The sequence below is a fragment of the Dermochelys coriacea genome, chromosome 6, assembly GCF_009764565.3.
Source record: "Dermochelys coriacea isolate rDerCor1 chromosome 6, rDerCor1.pri.v4, whole genome shotgun sequence".
NCBI lineage: Eukaryota > Metazoa > Chordata > Testudines > Dermochelyidae > Dermochelys > Dermochelys coriacea.
Genome location: NC_050073.1, coordinates 104,048,081 through 104,071,426, shown reverse-complemented (window position 1 = coordinate 104,071,426; position 23,346 = coordinate 104,048,081). Strand labels below are relative to the sequence as shown.

Here is a 23,346-nt window from a genome sequence, read left to right as displayed (position 1 = left end):
ATCATAGTTGGGTAGGGGGACATGTGGTAAATGCTCTGTGGCATCAGAGCTGGGAATGGAAGCCTGGGAAACAGACTCTACTGGTGTGTAGAGCTGTGGATATGCTTGCTTGGAACTAACCCCAATAAACATCACTTTGCCTGCACTTCAGACTTCTGGTCTTCTGCTTTCTTTCTGCATGACAAAAACCAGGGGAGGGGGGGTTAAGGGAAAACCCTCTAACAAGCATCAGTTTGGTTCTTAGGAGACTGATCATCTCTAGAAACGAAAGATTAATTCAGTTTCCAATCTAGTTCAATCCATGGCCTCTCTACTCAGGTTGTCAACAGAAATACAAATTGCAGTAATGATTTCTCAGAAACTAGACTGAGACTTGATAGAACATTTAACATTACAACGGTGAGAAATTTTTTGTTCACCCACATGGGAACTTGTCATTGAAAAAATAAAAAAAATTGGCTCTTGGCTAGAAATGTTTTTGTTTCAGCCAAAACAGTTTTGGTTTTCATATTTTTGATGAAAACTGAAATTTTTCTGTGGAAAACCGAAACTTTTTGGAACATTTTTTTTAGTTGCATAGTTGTTTTGACTCACTATATTTAAGCCCCAAAAAAGATGGTGGTGATTTTTAGTTATCACCGATCAGGGACCAGAAACACACCAGTAACCTAAAAGCAAAAGGCTCTGTAATTCCTATCAGTCTCCTGAACTCTCTATTCTCAGGTTTTAACTCTTTAAAATATGAATTCCCACTTTAGTGAGAAGAGTTTGTCTGCATACAGCCTTCCTGCATCCATCCATTTTATTGCCTGAATCTCTAAAATTCATAGTTGACAAATGCATTAAACAATAAAACAATAAAACATTGACACAAAAAGAAACATGAGGCTTTCATAGATTATTTGCTAGGTAAATAATTTCATGGTTCCATAGCCTCCTGGAGAAAAATGTTAAAGCCAGGCTCATGCATTTGTATACTGTATGCAATATGTACAAAGTCAGCTCTGCAGAGAATACAGATGGTGAATGTCCAATTTGAACACGTTAATCTAGCCTAAGTCAGTTTTTTTTCTTTCACCAAAGCTTCAATATGCATCTGATCTCAGGATATTGGATTTTTCTTTGAGGTAAGAAATAAATGACTTATCTGGGGAATAAACCCAGTCTTCTCTCACTGTATTGCTCACCATATATATTGTGCTAAAATAAGGTTCTCTGATTCTAATGTAAATCTCTAAAGCTGAATTGTGATAATATGAGTTTCTGCATTTTATGTGCTAGGTAAGTAGGTTGCATCCTTGGGAAAAAAAAAAAAAGAAAGAGATTAGTGATTGTACCTTGGGAGAAGGGGCACAGGCTCAGATATGATACCTTAAGGGTCTGCAGCTCCTTGATAGGCCAAGAAAGTCAGCTGGAACACATTTGCTTTGGTTTGGAATTCAGCTGCATCCAGCAATATGATTGCATTTCCCCCCTGGACATAAGTTTTGTGACATCAAGTCATGGCAGTTTAAGAACTGTTCCATGGCCTGTGTCACCAGCATGGCTAATATGTTGACAGAATGAGTTGCCATTTGGATTGGCAAGGTTTCCTGAAAGTGAACCAGGTGAATAGATTTTTACTTGTTTGCCTGACTACATTGGAACCTTTTCTTACAGTTCAAGAATAATATTGTGAAAGATTTTGTAGTTCTAAGTCAAGTCCTGTTCTTGAAAAGCAGGGTAGCTGAGGTCCTTGCCAGCTTTTACTACTTTGATACTTATGATTCAAAAAGCATATTCTGTGTTAATAAAATCTGAGAGTAAATAGGAAGCAACTGATGGATGGTGAAGATTTAAGTGCACATGGTAGACTCAATGCTTGAAATATTGTAAGGGAGGTAGAGCTCAGCCCCTCAGTCTGTACAGAGGACTGGCCAAGTCAAATTTCAGCGACATTGCAAACTACACAGACAGAGCAACATTGCAGATCTCTCTGGCAGCAGCCATGCTGATTTAGTAAAGGACCACTGCTTAAAAGTGATCGGGCCATGTGCTCTCCCCCACTCCCGAGCTCTGTGGCATATGGAACTTTGAGCTAGTGCAAATACTTTGCAGGAGAAAGGGCTTGCCTCCACCATTGTCACTGAATTCCATACTTTCCTTCCCTCCACCCCAGATTCTTGCACCCTGCACTTTCGCTTCTGAAATCGATCAATCCTTCCATCCCAATCCTCAGCCTCCAGCCCACTACCTGTTGACCCATTATGCATCCCAACTGCTGTACTTCACTGAAGGTACTCTAAGTCACTATCTTACTTTCTTAATGCATCCGATGAAGTGAGCTGTAGCTCACAAAAGCTTATGCTCAAATAAATTTGTTAGTCTCTAAGGTGCCACAAGTATGCCTTTTCTTTTTGCGAATACAGACTAACACGGCTGCTACTCTGAAACCTATCTTACCAGGCAGCTCCTCATAGATTCCACAGCCAGAAGGGACCATTGTGGTCATCTAGTTTGATTTCTGGTGTAACACAGGCCATAGACTTCCCCTGTAAAATTCTTAGAGCATAACTTTTAGAAAAAAAATCTCATCTTGGTTTAAAAATGGCCAGTGATGGAGAAGTCACCATAACTTTTCGTAAATTGTTGCAATGGTTAATTACTCTCACTGTTAAAAAGCTACACTTTATTTCCAGTCAGAATTTGTCTAATTTCAGTTTCCATCATTGGAGTATGTTATACTTTTCACAGCTAGATTGAAGAGCACATTATCAAATATTTGTTCCCTATGTAGGTACTAATAGATTGTATTCACGTCACCCCTGTACATTCTCTTTGTTAAACTGAATAGATTGAGCTCCCTCAGTCTATCACAATAAGGCAGGTTTTTTAATCCTTTAATCTTGTGGCTCTTCTCTGAACCTTCTCCAATTTATAAACATCCTTCTTGAACTGTGAATACCAGAAGTGGACACTTTTCCAGCAATGATTGCACTTGTGCAAGATATAGAGGTAAAATGATCTCTCTACTCCTCTTCGAAATGTTCCTGTTTATATATGTAAGGATCTCATTTGCCCTTTTGGCCACAGCATTGTGCTGGGAATTCACGTTCAGCTGATTATCTATCATACTCTGAAAAAGATTTGGGAGTTAACTGCTTCCCAGGATACAGCCCCCATTCTGGAAATATGGCCCATGTTTTTTCTTCCTAAATGTATATAATCACATTTAGTCATATTAAAACACATAGTTTGCTTGTGCCCAGTTTACCAAGCAATCCAGAGTGTTCTAAATCAGTAACATGTCCTCTTCATTATTTACCACACCCCCAATTTTTGTGCCATCTGCAAACTTTATCACTGATGGTTTTATGTTTTCTTCCAGGTCATTGTCAAATGTTAAACAGCGATCTTTGGGGAACCCCACTAGAAACACACTAGCTCAATGATATTCCCCCCATTTACAGTTACATTATTAGACCTATTAGTTATTCAGCTTGTATTCTGTATAACGTGTGCCATGTTAATTTGATATTATTCTCGTTTTTTAATCAAAAAATTCTCCGCAGCAGAAGCATAATTGGTGGTGGGGTGGTCTGCCTGCAAAATAATTGGTCAGCTGGTCAATAGATCTTCAATGGTTCTATGGGTAGGTCTGTGGAAAGGTGGAGTGGATGCCCCAGGCTAGCTTCACAAACTAGTTGGTAGGGGATTGGGCTCCAAGCACCAGAAAAGAGAGAGGGGCTAAACTGGTGATAGGACTGCCACTTAGTGCATCAGTAACTTGGCCCTACCTCCTTTCCTCTTTCCTTGTATTCTGCTGGCATGGCTGAGGGGGGCGGGTGGGAGTGGATGGGGGGTGCAGACATACTCACCTGTAGGCTCTAATGGAGGATGCAGGAAGGGACTTATTGCAGCGGATGGTGATGGTTGCGAGGGTGGCAATTATGGGCATATATAGAGAAGGCAGAATATTTTAACAAGGAGACCCAGCCTGAGCTTTTTGCACTCGGTTGTAAAACATTTTGTGCCATCTCCTCCACAAATGTGACCATTTTGGTCCTTGATTACTCTGTTCTCATCCTTGGGGCAAGGATGGAGTGGTAGGGGCCAAAATAACATTGAGACACTTTTGCACGCCCTGTATTCTGGGATTGTGCAGGGCTTGCCCAGTCATTAGTGTAAATTACATCAGCATCAGGGCTGCTTTAACATGCACTCTGCATTTCCTGACCCCTATTGGGCCCTGGGAAGCCAAGAATAGTCATAGCACCCTGGTTCTGTCCTATATGCTGATGCCAGTTCAGAGTCCTTATACCAATTCTGCACTAACCAGGAAGACTTCTTGTAAAGGGGATATTCTCAGGGGGCCATTCATGCCCTCTTTAAGGTCCCTTTATGCTTCCAGAGTGGTGTAAAATGTCTTCAGTGTAATTCAAAATCAGGCAGAGGGAGTGCAAAGATGAATAAAAACCATCTTTCCCTGGCTCACCTAACCCCCTCCCCCACGTTCCTTGCTCCAAGCACAGTTCTAGTGTGTGGTTCTGATGATTTTTAAACTGTATTTTTACATCACTTGCATTATTCAAGCATAATACTTTTTCTTCCTAAAAACTGTATGTAGAAAAGGAACCCTTTCAAACACATTTTTAGAATAAAAGCTCGTCCATCTTTAAGCTAGTGTATATGTACTTCTCTTTGTATTTGTATTGCAAAGTGCCCATAACTTAAATGAAGGTCTCACATGAGGTGAAGGAGTATTGGCATGGAGTTAAAAGAAGATGGGCTTTTTCTGCGTCCTGGCAATGGATTTGTTCTGAAGTCTGTACTACCTGATGAGGAAGGACTAAAAAGCCTGGACACCGAGACAAAAAGAGGGCCATTTAACCTTTTCACTGAAGTCTAGGATCCTTGCTGAGGGGTTATTTTCCACAGGCCTCTGTTTTGCCTAACAGGGCTTGGTTTTTACTCAAAGCCAGGCAGCTGATGTCAGACCTCAGAATTCTTCACACAATGATGACCTTGCTGGGTCAAGGCCCTATACAACCTGCTTTGCCTCAAGCTGGGTTGAACAGAAGCAGCAGAAAGACTTTCTCCTGGCAGGCCTGTCTTGGCGACCAACTATCCTCTATTTTCCCTGTAGATTGAATTCCTTGTGAAATTCTACAGCTCTGAGAAAAAAACTCCTGACAGTTAACTTGGCTTTTTCTTTTTCTTTAAGTAATGAAAAAGGCAGTGAAGGTTTTTTGGGGGTTAGAGGTCTAACACATCATTATACTATTTTGCAGTAACAATTTATATTGTCAGGGAAGTTTGTTTGGGATTCCATATGTGACTAAAATGTGTTGGTACAGATAGTGTCAAATACAGACATGAAATGCTCTAAGAAATGAAAGTGGAAAAGAGAACAGTGTATAAAATTCAATCTACTGTACATTTGCATTGTATATTGGATGTAAATAGGTCTTCGGTGATGATCTTTGGCGCGAAAGAATATCTACCATGATTAAGAACAGCAAATTATATTTACTCCAGTTATTGGGTTGTTAGAAACTATTCACAAATGAGGGTTTGAAAATGTAATAAAAATGTATCAATATGTGTTAAAAGATTTCATCAATTGTGTAGTGCCTCTGACCTCTTTTCTTTAAACTATTCCCTTAGCAAAAGTAATTTAAAAAATCAGAGTTTTATGCAACTATGCGCTGAAGTTCTTTGCCTTTTTCTCTTCTCGTGCAGGCAAAGTGGGATGTGAGCATGAGATTCTTAAGCATGCTTCTGTGGGACTCTTCTAAATACTGGTATGTATTCTATTTCCTTTAAACCAAGTTTTAGCCAAATTAGAAAGGCAAAAAATCTGAAGCATTCCAGGTTTATCGTAAGACAATAGCCAGACTATTTAATAATTTAATACTAATAGAGCTTGGCAATTAATTAACAGCAAATAATTTACTCAGTGAATTTACCCTCTTTTCTGCTGGTAGTTTCTGCAACCCGATCACAATGTTTTTGTGATTTTCCCCTCGTCCCCCCATCTATGGATTAATTATCCAAGCTTCATTGCAAGCATTTGATATTTGACATTCAAAATTTGAGCTGTCTTTGTTAGTTTTGATTGATCACGTAAGTTACCTGGTATTTTTTCTGTACCCTGATTGGATTATCAGGGCAAGAGCTCAAAGTATGAAGTATTTTGCATTATGAAACAACATTGAACTGATTGTTCAGTGAAGTTCATAGCGGGGAAGAAGAACATAAAAATACAAGATACACACACTGGACCATATTCAGTCCTGTAGTAAGAAGGCACAGTTTCAATGAAGTGAGATGATTTAGGCCTCTTAGCCCGGCATTTGTTCCAGTTCTACCTGCTCTGGTCTGATTTCATCTACTATAGACAGAACTATAGAAAGAGAGAAAAAGTGATAAAATATCTTATCCTAAAATTATTCATTTATTGCAGATGCAATGAGACTTATTTAATGTGGCGTAGCTCCAGCTAAACCATTCCTTGGATTTCCTGTGTAAAACTGAAATAATGCAATGGTGAACCAAGCCTATTATTTGTGTTGATATTTGGACAGGAAAAAAAAATCAAGTGGACTATCAACTTGAATACCCACAAGGCCATTCTGGGTTCCCTAGGTGTAAGCTTGTCCCTCTTGGAGTCAATGGAAGTTTTACCATTGACTTCAGCGAAGCAAGGATATCACTCCATAGATGTAGTTAGTCATTTCCCCTTTTAACTACTGAACTTATCTGGATAGAGTATCTACTTGATAGGGATGTCAGGATAAAAATGTCTGCCAAAGGTCAACAATCAAATACTTGCTTTCTGTGCTTTTACTTAAGTAAAGATATCCTAACCTCTCAGACAACCTTGGACATTGTGTTCTCTGTCTAGCTCTTTTTGCTGCTGCATGTTCTATTTCAAAAATCATAGCATGTAGAATTCTTCACAGTATTTGCATAATGCTTTGTTGTCTCAAGCCATGTTCTGTCATCACGCCATTTTATCACAGGTGCTGTGTCAGGTATTCAGATGCTGATAGGTAGAAAGTGTGTACAAAGCAAGTAGAACTGATAATTGAAGAACTTGAATGCGTGCATGTTTTTCTTTCAGAAAGAGATTACTGGGGGTGGTGGGGTGGGAGATGAACTGATCTTTCATGTGGCATTGTCCCTTCATGAGGACATGAAGCTTGCAGTTTTTATATATATAATATAAAAAGCTAATAATTAACCACAAGCAAACATCTTATACACACGGAGAGGTCAATGTAAAATGCTGATTGTGATATTTTAGTAGTTGGAATCTGCATCCCGTTGCTTTGTTCTTCCTGAGAAGAGATTAACTACAGTCTGAGTCTGTTTATTCTCTCTCATTTTTGATTCTCTCCAAAGAAGACTGACACCAAGGAAAATCATAACAAAAAGTATAAGAAACCTAGGTTAGGAGCAAAAGAGCCATGCTTTTCCTTTAAATATCCTCCTTTCCCAGGCATTATAGGAAATGCTAGAAGATGGTAGAAATGAATGATCTTTTTGATAATTCATGGAAATAAGTGCTTTCCATTGTTCTTCTGTATTTCATCTCTGGATTTATTTTCAATACTAATGTGAAATTTAAAATAGTCCTTAAACTCATCCTATAGAATATCATTCTCTCTGCATATGAAGCAGCAGATGTCTGTGTACCTTTTTGAGAAGGTACTATACTGAAGTTGAGAAAGTGTTGCCAAATTCTCTCTCAGTATATATTGATGGCATTTTTCAAAATGTGATGGTAGCTAAAAGTAGGTTTTCAAGCAAATTCAAATACATTTGCTCCAGAATACAAATGATTTACTTGTCTTGAAGAAAAGGCTTTTACTTTGAGGACAATGGAGAAGGAGGCAGAAGATTTTTGACACTACTTCCCATAACTTGTTCATACCAAACAAAAAATTAAATTAAGGAAATGGTATTGTCCAAAGAAGGAATTTGAACCAGAGTGCTATACTTTGAGAAGGTGGGAATATGGGCTTGTTTGGGGCACACAGGGGTTAGGCGGAGATGGTGTGGAAGTGACTTTGCTTCAGGACAGGAATGGGACTGTTAAGGAGAACAGGAGAAAATGTGGAAGAGTAAGTCAAGTGTAGAGAAAGACGTCTTGTTTCCCCTGTGGAAATGGGGAGTTCTACTCCTGCTAGAGTTGTGCAAATAAATAAATTAAAAAACCTACATTAATCGGTTCCTTGCCTTGGGCAATGGTGACACTTTGATCTCTCATGTTCTCTACCTGTGGCACACAGTTTAGTCTTCTGAGGACTGAAACACTTTGGTTTAATTAAAGTATTTGGGCTTTAGGGTATCTGGGTGGAAATGAATAGCCTGTGATATGCAAGCGGTCAGACTAGATGATTTAATAGTCCCTTTTGGCCTTAAAATTCTATGAAATTATGAAATATAAATATATAGTCTCCCTTTATTATGGTAGGCATTTCTTGATAAGTCATTCTGAGAAATCTAATCTGTTTCAGTAATAATCACATCTCTGCCTAACAATCACAAAAGTTTGCTCACTGAATGTCAGGTTTTGATATCTTTACTCTGTTTTAGTAACAACTTACTCAGCAAATAGTCCCAATGACTTTAATAGTACCACTCAAAGAAGACCACTAGGGACTTCACTATTCTTATTGATTTTATGAGAAAAGTGCTCAGATACTACCACGTTGGGCGGCAGTATAAAACTTCAAGATTGATTGATAGAACAGAGTACTTGTGCAGTATAGTCAGTGATCAGCTGCCAAAATCTTAACAACGGGTTCCCGCCTCACCCCACGAGGGGGTCATTGCCCATCCCCGACCCCCAGGACTCCTGACCCATCCAACCCCTCCCGTGTTCCTTGATGCCCCCCCAGGACCCCTGCCCTATCCACCCCCTCCCCTGTCCCCTGACTGCCCCCAGAACCGGGCAGGAGGGTCTCGTGGGCCACCGTAGTGGGTGCCCACCCCACCTCTAAGAGCCAGAGGGACCTGCTGGGGGGTGAGGTGGGGAGTCCCAGCGGTGCTTACCTGGGGCAACCCCCAGAAAGCATCTGGCAGGTCCCTCTGGCTCCTAGGTGTGGGGGAGTAAAGCAAGGGGGGGAACAGGGGGACTGGCCGCTCCCCCACTGATCACATCAAAAGTGGCACCTTAGACGCCAACTCCTTGGGTGCTCCAGGGCTGGAACACCCACGGGGAAAATTTGGTGGGTGAGAGCACCCACCGGCAGCTCCCTGCCCGGCCCCAGCTCACCTCACCTCTGCTCCACCTCCACTCCTGAATGCGCCACCCCGCTCTGCTTCTCCGCGCCCCCCTCCCACCCCGCTTCCTGCGAATCAGCTGTTCGGCAGGAAGCCTGGGAGGGCTGAGAAGCAGGTGGTGGCTTCACACTCAGGCCGAGGGTGGCAAAGGTGAGCTATTATTTAAGTTGCTTCTTTCTTGTCTCGTGGCATTTAATGCAGCAGAATAAATCCATCATGCTTCCTACATGGAATACTAATGACTTACTAAAAGTGACATATTTTTTTCTTAATAGCTTTGTTGAGAATGTGAAAGGTAACTATGGTGTCAGTCAAGAACATATATGGCTTTATTTACCATAGCTCTTTATAATTTTGTAAAACTATAGTTCCTAGACTCAGTGTTAACAGATGTATTGTCAGTGCCTAATGATACAACCTCACATGGAAAAGCTGCGTATCAGTTGAAGACCCCATTTATAGCTGAAAAAAATGTCATCAAGAGTACATGACTCACTCAAACACATGCCCAATACATCTGTGGCAATTTTCCCTCTCCTATCCTCAAAAATTCTGACAGCCAACAGACTGATTTTATGCAATGCCTGATCATTGCCTCTACCATTGAGGCTATAACTTCATGGCCAGATTTTCAATTTATTGACAGATTCTTCAAAACATGAAGTTGATGGACCATTGTTGATTCAAAATTCCAGTTTACTATGAATGTAACCATAATGCTTTGTTAATGTGCTGTTGGAAGCCTCTTTCAGAAAGGCTGCCAGCTTCAAGTGAAAGGGATATCCATTGTTCAGTTTGTGTCAGGTTTCAGAGTAGCAGCCGTGTTAGTCTGTATTCGCAAAAAGAAAAGGAGTACTTGTGGCATCTTAGAGACTAACAAATTTATTTGAGCTTAAGCTTTCGTGAGCTACAGCTCAGTTTGTGTCGAGGGCCTGGCTTCAAGTGCCTCCTTGCCAGCCAGGACTGGCTCTGGGCACCAGCAAAGCAAGCATGTGCTTGGGGCGGCACATTTCCAGGGGCGGCATTCTGGCCACCTTTTTTTCAGGGCAGTTGTGCTCTCGGAGCTGCGCCACTTAGATGGGGTTAGGGCGATGCGCCCCCGGCCACAGCAGGAAGAGGAAGTCCCAGCCCCGGGATGCTGAGCTGCTAGGGCCCAGCCGCTACCTGGGAAGGAGAGGACGAGCCGGGGTTGCACCACCTCATCTGCCCACTGGCTGCTGCGCTGCCTTGTGCCACCCCTTATATCGGGGCTTCTTTGCGTAGCCGGGCAGGGGAGGGGGTAATGCCCCTGCAGGTGCTGGGAGAAGGTGACATCACTCCCTCCGCTTCCAGCGCCGCCTGCGAGCCTCAGTCCCACCTGAGCTTGGGGTGGCAAATTTTTTGCTTGGGGCAGCAAAAACCTAGAGCCTTCTGGAGGTCTGGCGCCACCAGTCCAAGTGACAGCTGCAGCTGGAATTTCTTGCTCTCTGACTCTACTTCTGTATTGGCTCCAGTCAGAAATCACTGTGAGAGTTACAACAGAGGGCTCCCCAGTATCAAACTGAATTGTTGTCTGATTGCCTCCTTAGACTAAGCTGGGAATTGTGCAGAGTATGTCACACATGTTGTCTTCTGGAGACAGAATACCAGACAGTCAGCTGCAAACACATTCACTCCTTATATCATTCCCTTCTCTAATCAGTCCCTTGAATCCAGTCCCCTCTGAAGTGGACATACAGATCAAACACATACTGATGACTACAGCTAATATGAAAATCTGCAGCACTGCAGGTACTGTAGGTGATGGGGATTTACAGTGGTATAACAGATAATAGAATCTGGCCCTAGAGCCAGTTACAACAGTTATGAGAAAATGGGAGATTTCAATTTGTCACACATTAAAGGTCTAAATCTGCAACGCTTAAACTGAATAGCACTTGTGCATGAGAATAGTAAGTGCTGAATATGAGTGAGGGTTGCAGAATAGGGCCTACAATGACAATTGGTGATCTGGAAGCTCAACAACTAGGTTATTCACTGCAGCACAGCTACTGCAGGTCATGGGGTGGTACTTAAAGGTTGCAGAATTGGGCTCTTAATGAGTGACAAATTGTGAAAACTGCTGTTTTTCTATCATTGCTGGGATTTACATAGTTCCCTCGCTCCACATTCTGATCAGATGCTGACGTCAATTAAGTTACTCCAGATAGACACCTGTGTAGCTAAGATCATTACGTGCCCAGTACAGTGTCTGTTACAAATAATAATGGCCCTATGTATTATGATAGCAGCTAGAGTCCCCTGCTGAGATCAGGGTCCCATTGTACAATCACATAGCGAGAGGCAATACCTGGGTGGAACTGGATGAACAATAGATTTTTTGGCTTGCAGTCTCTCAATGTCCAGGTCAGGGTGTATGGGGATAGGACACATGAAGCTTATTCCCCAGGGCAGCTCATTTCTAAAGCAGCTTCGGGGGGGACTACCTGGAGGCCACCCCAGGAGTAGAGGGCACAGTGGTACCACTTCTGCCCAGCTCTGGCCTCACTGTGCCAACATTAGTGCCTGTAGGCTGTGGGCTGTCATCATTCTCATTGTTTCCCAATGGTTGTTCATTGTCATTCATAACAAATTTGTTTGCACCCCCCAAAAATGCATAGCTCTAGTCCCAAACCTTAAGATTTACGAACTAACAGAGCAAAAGGTAGGAGAAGGAAAGTAATGTTGTCTCCATTCTATGGGTGACAAATTGAGGCTCACAGGGAATAATTGACTCACGCAAGGTCACACAGGGAACATAAGAGCTGCCATACTGTGTCAGGCCATGATCCATCTTGCCTAGTATCCTATCTTCAACAATGGCCCATACCAGAGCTTCAGAAAAATGTGCAGAATAGGGCGATTATGGAGTGATCCATTCCTGTCTTCCATTCCTAGCTTTTGGTAGTTAGAGGTTTAGGGTCAACCAAAACACAGTGACCCTAAACCATCTTGGCTAATAGCCATTGGTGGACCTATCCTCCAGTTTATCCAGTTCTTTTTTGAACCCAGTTATAGTTTTGGCCTTCACAACATACCCTGGCAATTAGTTCCACAGCTTAGTTGTGCATTGTGTGAAAAAGTACTTCATCTTGTTTGCAGTAAACCTGCTGCCTATTAATTTCATTGGGTGACTTCTGGTTTTTGTGTTTGAAATGATAAATAACACTTCTTTATTTACTTTTCCCCCACTATTCATGATTTTCTAAACCATTATCATATTCATCCTTAGTCATCTCTTTTCTAATATGAACAGTCCAACTCTTCAAAATCTCTTATACTGAAGCTGTTCCATACGCCTAATCATCTTTGTTGCCCTTCTCTGAACCTTTTCCAATTTCACAATATCCTTTTTGAGATGAGGGGAGAAGAAATGAACAAAGTATTTAAGGCACGAGTGAACCCTACATTTATGTAGTGGCATTATGATATTTTCTGTTTTATTTTCTATCCCTTTCCTAATGGTTCCTAGCATACTGTTAGCCTTTTTGACTGCTATTGTGCATTGAGTGGAAGTTTTCAGAGAACTATCCATGGTGACCCCAGATCTCTTTCTTGGGTAGTAACAGATAATTTAGAACTCATCATTGCATATGTGTAGCTGGGATTATTTTTTCCCATGTGCATTACTTCACACTTTTCAGCATTGAATTTCATCTGCCATTTTGTTGCCCAGTCATCCAATTTTGTCAGCTCTCTCTAACTCCTTGCAGTCTGCTTTGGACTTAATTAACGTGAATAATTTGGTATTGTCTGCAAACTTTGCCACTTCATTATTCACCTGCTTTTCCAGATCAGTGATGAATATGTTGAACAATACTGGCTCCAGTACCGAGAACTTGTGGCAGAGCTGGGAACCCCGATCTCCAGAATCCAAGTCCCAGCACCTTAGCCACAAGATCATCTTTCAATTCAGTGGGCCTAATTCTGCCCACATTACATCCATTCAGCCCCCTCAAAGTCAATGGGGCTACATGACTGTAGCGGAGAGAATTTGGTTCAGCCTTCACATCTACACATTCTTTAAAAATACCCATTGCAGCACTGCAGCGTTGGGAGGAAGTTAGCTAGCTATGGATGCCAAATAATTTGCTGCTCCCGGAAAGAGCATTTTTACATAGCAACAGATAAAAATGAAAACAACTTTAAAAAAAATCAGTTAGATTAACAGAGACAAGAGACTGCTTGCCCAGCCATTCTTGAGCAACAATTTATTCCTAGGGTGGTGTGAGGGACTCGAGCCTGCGGTCAGCAAGCTGACAAATCTGTCAGCTTTGCTGGGTGGCTGTCAGTCAAATCAGGTACCTGCTGTGTGTTGTGGCGCTCCCTGAATTAACACCCTACTGGGATAATTCTTTTTTATCCTTTTTTTGCCACCAAGAGGGTCTGCCACCACACTGCTGTTTTTCATCTTGTTAATTGAGTCATTTATTTCATTAAAAGGTGAAACTTTATCAGGGTTTCTGTGCCAAATGTAAGAAGGCATATTTAATGATACATCAAATGCTGGAAGCATGCAGGTGCCTCTGTGTATGCTCTTTAAAATATGGAGAGGCGAGGCAACTCAAGTAAATTAAAATCACCTGATGTTAACTAAAAATAGGCTTTTGGTTCCCAGGCAACAATGCAAATATACTGTACGTGTGCGTGTATGTGTTTTTTTAATAAATATATAAAATACATAGACATTTATATTTAATTTTCAATAAGAAGATTCAGACATTTTCAAAGCAGATAACTGGAGGGGTAAACAACATTGTAACAGAACTTAACATTATGCAAAAAGTCAATAATTTATAGTGCGACTGCTAAGAATAATGTTGGGAACTTTTTGAAGCTTCTGATAAAGATGCCCTCCACCCTTTCTGTTAATTTGTTCCGTTTCATTTTTATTTATCCTTTAAGCAGCTAAGATGTTTTCATTAAAGCAGCAGCATTTCATCATTGGGGGCTGTTTTATTGGGCACTTGGGGCCTGACCCAGCCCCTGCTGAATTCAATGGCATCTTTCCATTGACTCCATCAAGTGCTGGATCAAACCCTTAGGGCCTACTTCTGCTAGGTGATGAGGTCAATATTTTCAAAGGAACCTGAGTCTGTTGGGCACCTAAACTCCATTGAAAGTGAGTGAAAGTTGAGTTTCTAACTTGTTTAGGCTCCTTTGCAAATTCCAGCCTGAGTGCCCTCTGGGAAGGCAAAGACGAGTTCGGCACCTGGTGGGTAGAGTTCACCACCATGCTGGATCAGGCTTATTCTCCAAGGTGCATCCAAAATGGGGTGAGGTAGAACTCGGCAGGTTTGGGAGTGTGGCTTGTTGGGAGCGGCAGAGGTTAGAGCTGAGAGGTAGCTGCTCTCCGTGGTATATTGGGATAGGCAGGGGGGCAAAACCAGAAAGCAGCTACAGAAAGTGAATGCTCCTTGATAAATGGTGGATTTCTGAGTAGATGTGTGTGCAGCAGTTATTGTTGGCGAAAGCTTCCTCGGCTTCTACTGCTCTTAGATAGGTGTTAATGAGCAGCCCTGGAGGAAAGAGAGATTGTGGCAGCAGTCCACATCTCTCTCTCTCTTTAATAAGATTGCATTATTTCTGCCCTACAGTAATTGTTAATATTTGATGCAATATTTGCATGTTTTGATTCTTTTTTTGCCAGCCAAAATTGTTAAATTGCACCAACAACACAAAGTTGCAAGGATACCACCATTTGGGAAAGTAACACAGGAGATAATTGATTAAAGGGTGATACTGGAATCTAATATTGAATATGGGAATCTCATTCCATTTCAGGTTCCCGCCCCCTGTTTGATTGGAATTCCATGAATTTAGGATGACTACCACCATGTGTGTCTGAAAGATGTACTCCTACCTTTTCTCAAAAAAAGCTATTTTCTATCAAAAAATAGTATATTGGTATTTATTATATAAGTATTGGACTAAACTAGAAATGCAATGCTTTTGTAATATATCATTTTATTCTACTCTATTTTACTGTATTATGTGTGGGATTTGCAAAGGTGTTAGTGGAACTTACTCTGTTTCTATTGAAGTCAATAAGAGCCAAATTAGCTCAACGCTGAAGGCTTTTGAAAATCACATCTTATCAGTATAAGTACAGTATATTAGTATTTATTTACATATATGTTAAACCATATTATTTATAAAGCACATGTGTATATGTATATAACATTGAATATATTGGATTGCATCCTTCTCCTCCCACCTTTTGTATCTTCTTAGATTGCAAGATCTATAGAGCAGGGATTGTGTCCAGCTCTGTGCACACAACAGAGCCTAGTGTGATAGGGCCTGATCAGGGTCTCTGGACCTTATATTATAGTGAGTATTAATTAATTAATTAATTAATTATTATTTTATTAATAAAAACTCATTCCAACCTAAAATACCCCAGCCCCTTTTAAACAGATATCTTTTACTCCAATTACTTTTAATGTAAGGTTAGTGCAACTTCTTTTTGTATTCTGTTTATTAGCCCCTGATTCAACCCTTGGAATATTCTCACATTCTCTCACTTTCCCATTTTACACATTCCAGTATGTCCTGTGTTCTTAACTTTGATCAGAGTACAGCTTTGCTGTTCTCCAGTTTAATTTTTCAAGCAGTCTCATTCATTTCAATTAAAGTTATGAGGATCAGGCAAATGCTGTACTTTTTAGGACTGAACCAATATCACCCAACTGGCAACTTTTTAAAGCATAACTGAGACTTGCATGTGCTATGTGAAAATGATAGATGAGAACAAATTAGACCTTTGTATTTAGTCTGAATGGGCCCAGTCCAATTCCAATTTAAGTTGATGGAAAGATTTCAGTGAGATTTGGATCCAGTCCTCACAAAGGGGACAACTGGAAAAAAAAGTGTCTTATTGTTATAGGTTACATAAACAGAACTGGTTAAATTTCTCCCTTTTCATTATAAAGTTCCTCTATGCCCCTTCCTTGTTAATGATTTTAACCTTTTGTGTATTCATTGCAGCTCAGGCAGCTTCATGATTATTTCATTTTTCCAGTTTACTTAATTTTCCTTTGCATTTCTGTCCATTGGGTTTTTAAAGAGTAGAACCTTAAAGTTACAAACATGAGTTAAGAACTGACCGGTCAACCATACACCTCATTTGGAACCAGAAGTACACAATCAGGCAGCAGTAGAGACCCCCGCCCCCCCAAAAAAGCCAATACAGCACAGTATTTTGTTAAACGTAAACTACAAAAATGTAAAGGGAAAGTTTTTTTTTAAAAAAGATTTGACAAGGTGCGGAAACTGTTTCTGTGCTTGTTTCATTTAAATTAGGATGGTTAAAAGCAACATTTTTCTTCTGCATAGTAAAGTTTCAAAGTTGTAGTAAGTCAGTGTTCAGCTGTAAACTTTTGAAAGAACAACCATAACGTTTTGTTCAGAGTTACAAACATTTCAGATTTACAAACAACTTCCATTCCCAAGATGTTCGTAACTCTGAGGTTCTACTGTCCACATGAAAGTGGGTGTACATATACACATGAACGAACACACAGAGACACACACTTTTAACCTATATTTTATACATATATATATATATATATATATATATATAAAATCACACTATACGTATACTCACACACTTTTCTGTTGTGGAGTTTGTTCACTGGGCCAGATTTTACAGTATTTCTCCTGATGAGCGGAACCTTATTCTGCTAGTATCCCCATTTATTTCAACATGAGTGAAGGTATCGCAGTCTGGTTCCTATAACACAATACTTTTCCCTAGGCCTACTAAAATCAACCCTTTAATATCCTGGCATTTTGCTGACTACCAGCCAAATGAATGCAAATATGTTTGCTGTTCCAGATCGTTCAGATGCTAGGATCTGAATGTCATAGAAGTTGCCAGCTAAATATGGCACTCCATTTACTGATGGCCAATCCGTGTTTGAAGAAGTTTGTTCAAAGTATTCTTAAAATATAAGGCAAAGGAAATTTCCATTTGATGTTTATTTCTAAGGCACAATATTCATCAAATTTTCCCCAAAGCAAATCTGTCTGCTAAAATCTTTCTACACATGTTGAAACTTTCATTTCAAGATGTGAAATTATTCCCACAGTATATAAGGCCAGCTTTTTTTTTTTAAACTTGTAGCTGAACATTTTAACACATTCTTGTAGGAAAATACATAACCTGGCAGGTATTAACTGAGCGATCTGGCTGCAGAAGAGAAAGCTAGTGTCATACTTTTTCTGCATTTCAGTTTCCAGACTGGTGCTGCAGGTCAAAATTGGACTAAAGCCTTTGGACCATAAAGTACTGACCAGAGTGAGCATGGGTGGCTTGCCCTTATCATATGATTTATAATTCAAGTCCTTCCAGGCAACCTTTGTGATTGATGCCACACTAAGCTAGGTCATTTTTTTGCTGCTATCCTAGCTGTATCAAGCTTACCACATCTTAGAAATCATAATAACGTAACACTGGCTTTGGTATGTAACACTGTAATTCTAAGAAAAAAGCTGGCCCTGGAGGCTTTTCTCTTAGATTTTGGACCATGATCATGGCTGCACTTACTACTGGCCCAACAGGCAAAAACTAATGATTTTAAAATAGCTATTACTTACCAGCATAGCCTCAGGCCACAAGACCACAACCAATTTTGAGCTCTGCTGATAGCTACCTGGGCTCTGGCTCTGAATATCAGCAGTTAGCCTTCTCTAAAAGCAAACTTTACACGGAGTCCCTGACAGCATAATATTAAATTATCCATGTCATTCAATATGTAAAATTGGGGAGATAATGAAGCTTAGAATTCAAAGGGAAGGGCTGTGCTAAGGAAGTGAGAAAGAGCTGATACATAACGACACCAATTATAATGTTGACTAGCTATGAAGAAATGACCTTCATTTCCTTTTAAATGTGGTCTGTATGTTTGCCTGTAGATATGCAAGAAGGTACTGTAAAGCTAAATGTTGCCAAGGAACTAGTGGCTGATGCTCACTTTGTGAACAGAAAAGTGAACTCAAGTCTAGACAGGTACTTTCATGCCAAAGTAAAATGAGTCCTGCTGGCTGCAGAAAATGCAGTTAGGAAAGGAACATTTAGAGACTGATCCAAAGCCCATTGAAATCAATGGAAAGGTTCCCATTAATTTCAGTGGACTGTGAATCATGCCCTCGTTCAGCAGGATATCTACTTGCTCTTCCTAGAGGCAAGAGAATTAGAAAAACTATCCTGCTGCTTTGCTTATCAATATTGCTTTTATCGCACCCTCAGCTGGTGCCTAAAATTGTCTCTATTTCCAATTTTACAGTGCTAATCAAATTCAGTGTTCACTATTAAAACATCATCATTTGCACATGTTTTAAAATGCAGTGCGTGGTACCTGAGATACTACAGAACTCAATCACACCTGCAACAGCCATCCGCTTTTGGAGGTGTAGGTGCATACCGTGGGATCTCATGTATCACTATGGGATAACTGTGGGTTAATATGTGAAGAACAATGCTGGCTAACATGTTTTTGCTTTATTTTCCACTAGGTGAGTATTCTTCTTCCCCCGATTGGGGATCAGGGTCCCATTGTGCCAGAAGCTATACAAACATATGATAACCAGTCTTTTTCCCAAAGACTTAGAACAGATGAAAGGTATACTCAGAAAGGACTGTACCTTTCTTTAAATATCAGTTGTAATACAGTATTTGTATTTCATTGTGCCTTGGTGCAACAGATAGTAATGTATTCTGGATCAGGACTTAGATTTATACAATCATTTATAGGTACTTGAAAAAATTGTTGATTAGATTAGATATCAACTCAAAAGTCCTTTAGCTTAATTTAGGTATTGGACATGGTATGAGTGAAAGATCTCATTTTGACCAAACTTCTCCTTCTCCAAAAAACAAGTGTATTTCAGAGCAAAAATTTCAACAAAGGTGAATGTGGTCTCTATCAGAGCTTTTTTGAAACATGGTAGAATTTTTCATGAAACATTCTTTATTTGTATTTTTGATGAAAAAATTATTTTTTAAATAATTGTTTCTCACTTCTTTCCCTTTTTTGCTTTTTTCCCTTCCATTATATTCCCCCCTCCCTCTTTTTTCATTTTCTGTCTGGAAAAGAGTACAGAGAAAAGAAAAGTAAACCCCTCCTGAAAACTGAAAGCAAAACAAAAACAAAAAATCATTTCTTCAATTTAGTTTTTTTGTTGTGGTGGAGAATTAAGAACATTTTGAAAAAAAAGGAAAATAATCTGCCCAAAATATATTTTTTAAAAAACAACTTTTTTATTAAAACATGTTTTAAACAATGTATTTCTACCGGCTTCCATTTCTTTGTTTGGACTCACAATTTTGAGCACACCTTTTTTTTTAAAATCATGTGATGATCACCCTCATTTGCATATAAAAAGACATTTGTGCATGAAAACCAAGTAGTGTCCAGGTCCCAGAAGGCTACTTTTTGAAAAACTGGGACATAATCCTGCTATCATTATAGTCAATGGCATGGGTGCCAGTGACCTGAATAGTTGCCGGATTGGGTCCTTAGTATCTAAGGCTGTATTGGAACAGTTGTTAATGGCTACTCCATTTGCCTATTCTATACCAGAATTTCTGGTGTTTATTATTTAGTGCTACTTAGTAAAGGACTTTAAATTACCTTTATTATGAAAGATGCTACACAAAACCCACCACCAATCTATTTTGTTACTTTTGTGGACATATGATGCATCATGAAGAGTCATAAATGGTAAGTGACCTATTGGGATGGGATTGAATTGACAGCATCTTGAGGCTGCTTAACATTCTGTGGTGTTTATCTAAAATGGAACCCTCACTAGAGGATGAAAATTCTAACTGTTTCATAAATGCCCACGTTTTCTTCTGCTTACAGCTGTAACATTCCTTGTATTGTCCTCATTGCACTGATGAGCATAGATAAACAAAAAAAAATTTCACATCCCAAAACAAGCACACATTTAACAATAGGTTACATTTCAGTGTTTAGCTGTTCAGGTGTAAGAATGACATTATTTCATTGGACACATTTTCTCCTTTTTAAGAGAATTTAAACTGTTTCCTAAAATTCCACAGGCATCCCATAAACAATATATCAGACATTGTATTTTTTTATGCATTTTTAACCTAGTCAAATGTGAAAACCAGCTTTTAGCTCAATGTACTTTCAGTTAACAAATAATTGATTAGCTAACATACCGTAGTATTAATGCTTTGGGTATAGTAAGGGTGTTAGTTTCCACTTATTTGTGGGATTCCAGTTACCTGTGATTACAGGCTATGTATAGAGATGCATTTTCCAAAGTACTTCTAAAATTTCTTTAAGATTTTAATGAACTTTATAATCTAAAAGATTAGCCCTTTCAAGAATGATACTATGATTTCTGAACGATATGTGCGTTATGACACAAAATCTTTCGGTGTTAAAATCTTTAGGGTTATCTATAGAGGTAGAAATAGATTGCTAGATATATACAGTTTAACTATAGTATATTTTTGTTCAGAAGCTCACTTCATTTAGCATTTAATTTAACTATGCACCTGTACCAAAAATTACACAGACTACACATATATTAAATAGAGAGAGCGGAGAAATATATACAGTATAAATATTGTATATCTTTATTTAGAAGCTACCTTCATTTAATAGCTGCACCTTAACCATGCACCTTTACTATGCTAGCCGCAGGGGAATGTAATTAAATTTAATAGCTGCTGCCCTCGTTTTGAAGTCACCCTCGATATAAAGCTGCATAAGGAAGTAATTAAATTTAATAGAAGCTGAGACTTCTAAACAAAGATATACAGTATATAGACCATATAGTTCTTGGAAAAAGTTAATTTCCAGCAGTAGCAGGCCTGTCACTTGAAATATTCATGGTTTTGTAATTGTTTAAATCAAATCTCTATCTACAAAAGAACTTTCTCTGTATCAGAAATGAAGGAATGCTGACGAATCTGCGCATGTTCTTGGATACAACAATAATAATAAAAGAAAAGACTGAAGAAGAAAATAAAATTATAAAAGAAGCCCCCAAAAGTCACACTTTAATATTCCACTCTCATTTTCATCAATCACTGAAGCAATACCCCCTAGATCAGTGCATTAACTTGTTTATCTTTTACAACGAGGAAAAACTTCATAGCTTCATCATTCATTCCAGAGTGAGGGGGGAAAAAACAAAAGGCAGCCACCGAAATTTGCATGGTGCTCAATTATACATTAGTGAACATCACTTGGCAATCTGTTCATATCAATTTAATTGGATTTTAATACTGCCTCTGATCTTGTTTTCTAATTAACAGCAGTGCCTGGCAATAAAGCAGAACCATGCACCCAGCAACACCTTTGATCTCAACCATATGGAGCTCCTCCGTGCTCTTGAAAAAAAATTTCCCTTGCCTCCGATGCAGGCCGAGAGATACTGGGGCCCCCAGATGGCTTAATACCACTCATGACTGTGACTTCATTGATTATTTTCTTTCCTGATTGGTCCTGATTGAAAATAAATAAAACATGCACTTGGAACTGGATGCAAATTGGTGTCACAAGCTTTTGGTTATGTTGATCATTTTCTCAGCTCCTTCTTCAGATGACAAGTATTTAAGTAAACATTAATTGACTCAATGGTCTTTATTAAGGAGCACAACTTTATCACCAGGACCTTTTGTTTTATGTATAGTTACTGCCCTACACAACATTTTTAATTGGTTTGAATGAAGCTAACTGTTCATTCTTTATCTTTCTGATGTTACCATCATAGGCAAACTATTTAGGCATGATTTGAGCACAACAGTTTGATTTATATCTGCTCTTTGATGATTCACTCTTGACAGTCGGTTCTTCTTTTTTGCAAGACCCAGAGGTAAAAAGCATGCAGAATGGTGCTCTGATCTTTGTTTCCTGCACAGGTCTGACTTGAAGTGCAGTATGCTCACCAGAGCAAATGTTCGCATGTCATATTTCACATGTTCTCCAGCCAGAGTTTGCATTAGATTTCTAGGATGCAGTGAATTGTCTTGGTGATTTTCTTCTGGGTGCTGAAAAACAGTCATGCTATTTAAATAATCAGCAATGGTGTCCTGAATCAGTTATGCACTTTAATGTAAATATTTTTGATTTTTTTAAATATAAAAAAACACCAAAAAAGACCACTGCCCTCTTTTAGAACACTTAAAACACACAAGAATAACATAAATGTAACTCCATTTCCCATAACATAAAAGTATTCCATTAATAACCAGGATCAAGAATAATTTTGACTTCTGGCTCATGAAGAATATTTAGTCATGAAGTTGTGCTTCTCTTTTTCCTTTCACTTTTTGTTCTGAATCTCTTATAACATCTTGTGCATATCAATAATTCCAGTATGTCTCACAAGCAGGATCAGATCAGTCTTGAAGAGGAGACTTCTACTGAATGTCTAGATGTGCTGCAGCAAGATGTGGTGTTGGTGACTTTGCAGTGTACACCTGTCCTTTTGCATTAATACTAAACCAGTCTAGTGATAGGGACATTGGCTCCAGGGCAGCTGCTTTTCAGATGATATGCAAAGCCAACATTCTGGCCACTTGTGTTTATTAAAGACCTCATTACACTATTTGATTACCATGTGGTACTTAGACTGTATGCCACCTCCTGTAGATTCATTTAGATACGTGTTCTTCACTCCGCTCTAAACTCTTTTGCAATATTTTAATGCACTTATTAATTACCTTCTGCATACCAATCCATATGGGCTGAATTTAATGGTGTATTAAGTGTTGCCTATGTATTATCCACCTCACAAGGATGTTAAGAGGAGTAATTAATTAATATTTAATTAACCTGCTTTGAGATCCTCTGATGAAAATCACTATAGAAATACAAGGCATTATTAATTTTCTTTATTTTATTAAACTTAGTTAATCTCTTTTGTTTTGAGTGCAAAACCAAATCAATTTATCATTATATTTACTTTTAAAGTATGCACATATTTAACAAATAGGGCCAGATACTGAATGATCTGACTTTCATGGAACTACTCTGATTTATTTGTATCTGCACATGTTTCAGGAAA

The 23,346-nt window shown here is 39.3% G+C and overlaps 1 long non-coding RNA gene across 1 annotated transcript; it reads left to right on the top strand.

Moving 5' to 3' along the window:
- The first annotated feature begins 1,004 nt into the window (after positions 1 to 1,004).
- On the top strand, positions 1,005 to 21,833 carry LOC119857804. The gene is made up of 3 exons (XR_006281872.1): positions 1,005 to 1,127; positions 5,722 to 5,783; positions 21,593 to 21,833. It is a non-coding gene; the product is annotated as an uncharacterized LOC119857804 (long non-coding RNA).
- Positions 21,834 to 23,346: the final 1,513 nt, after the last annotated feature.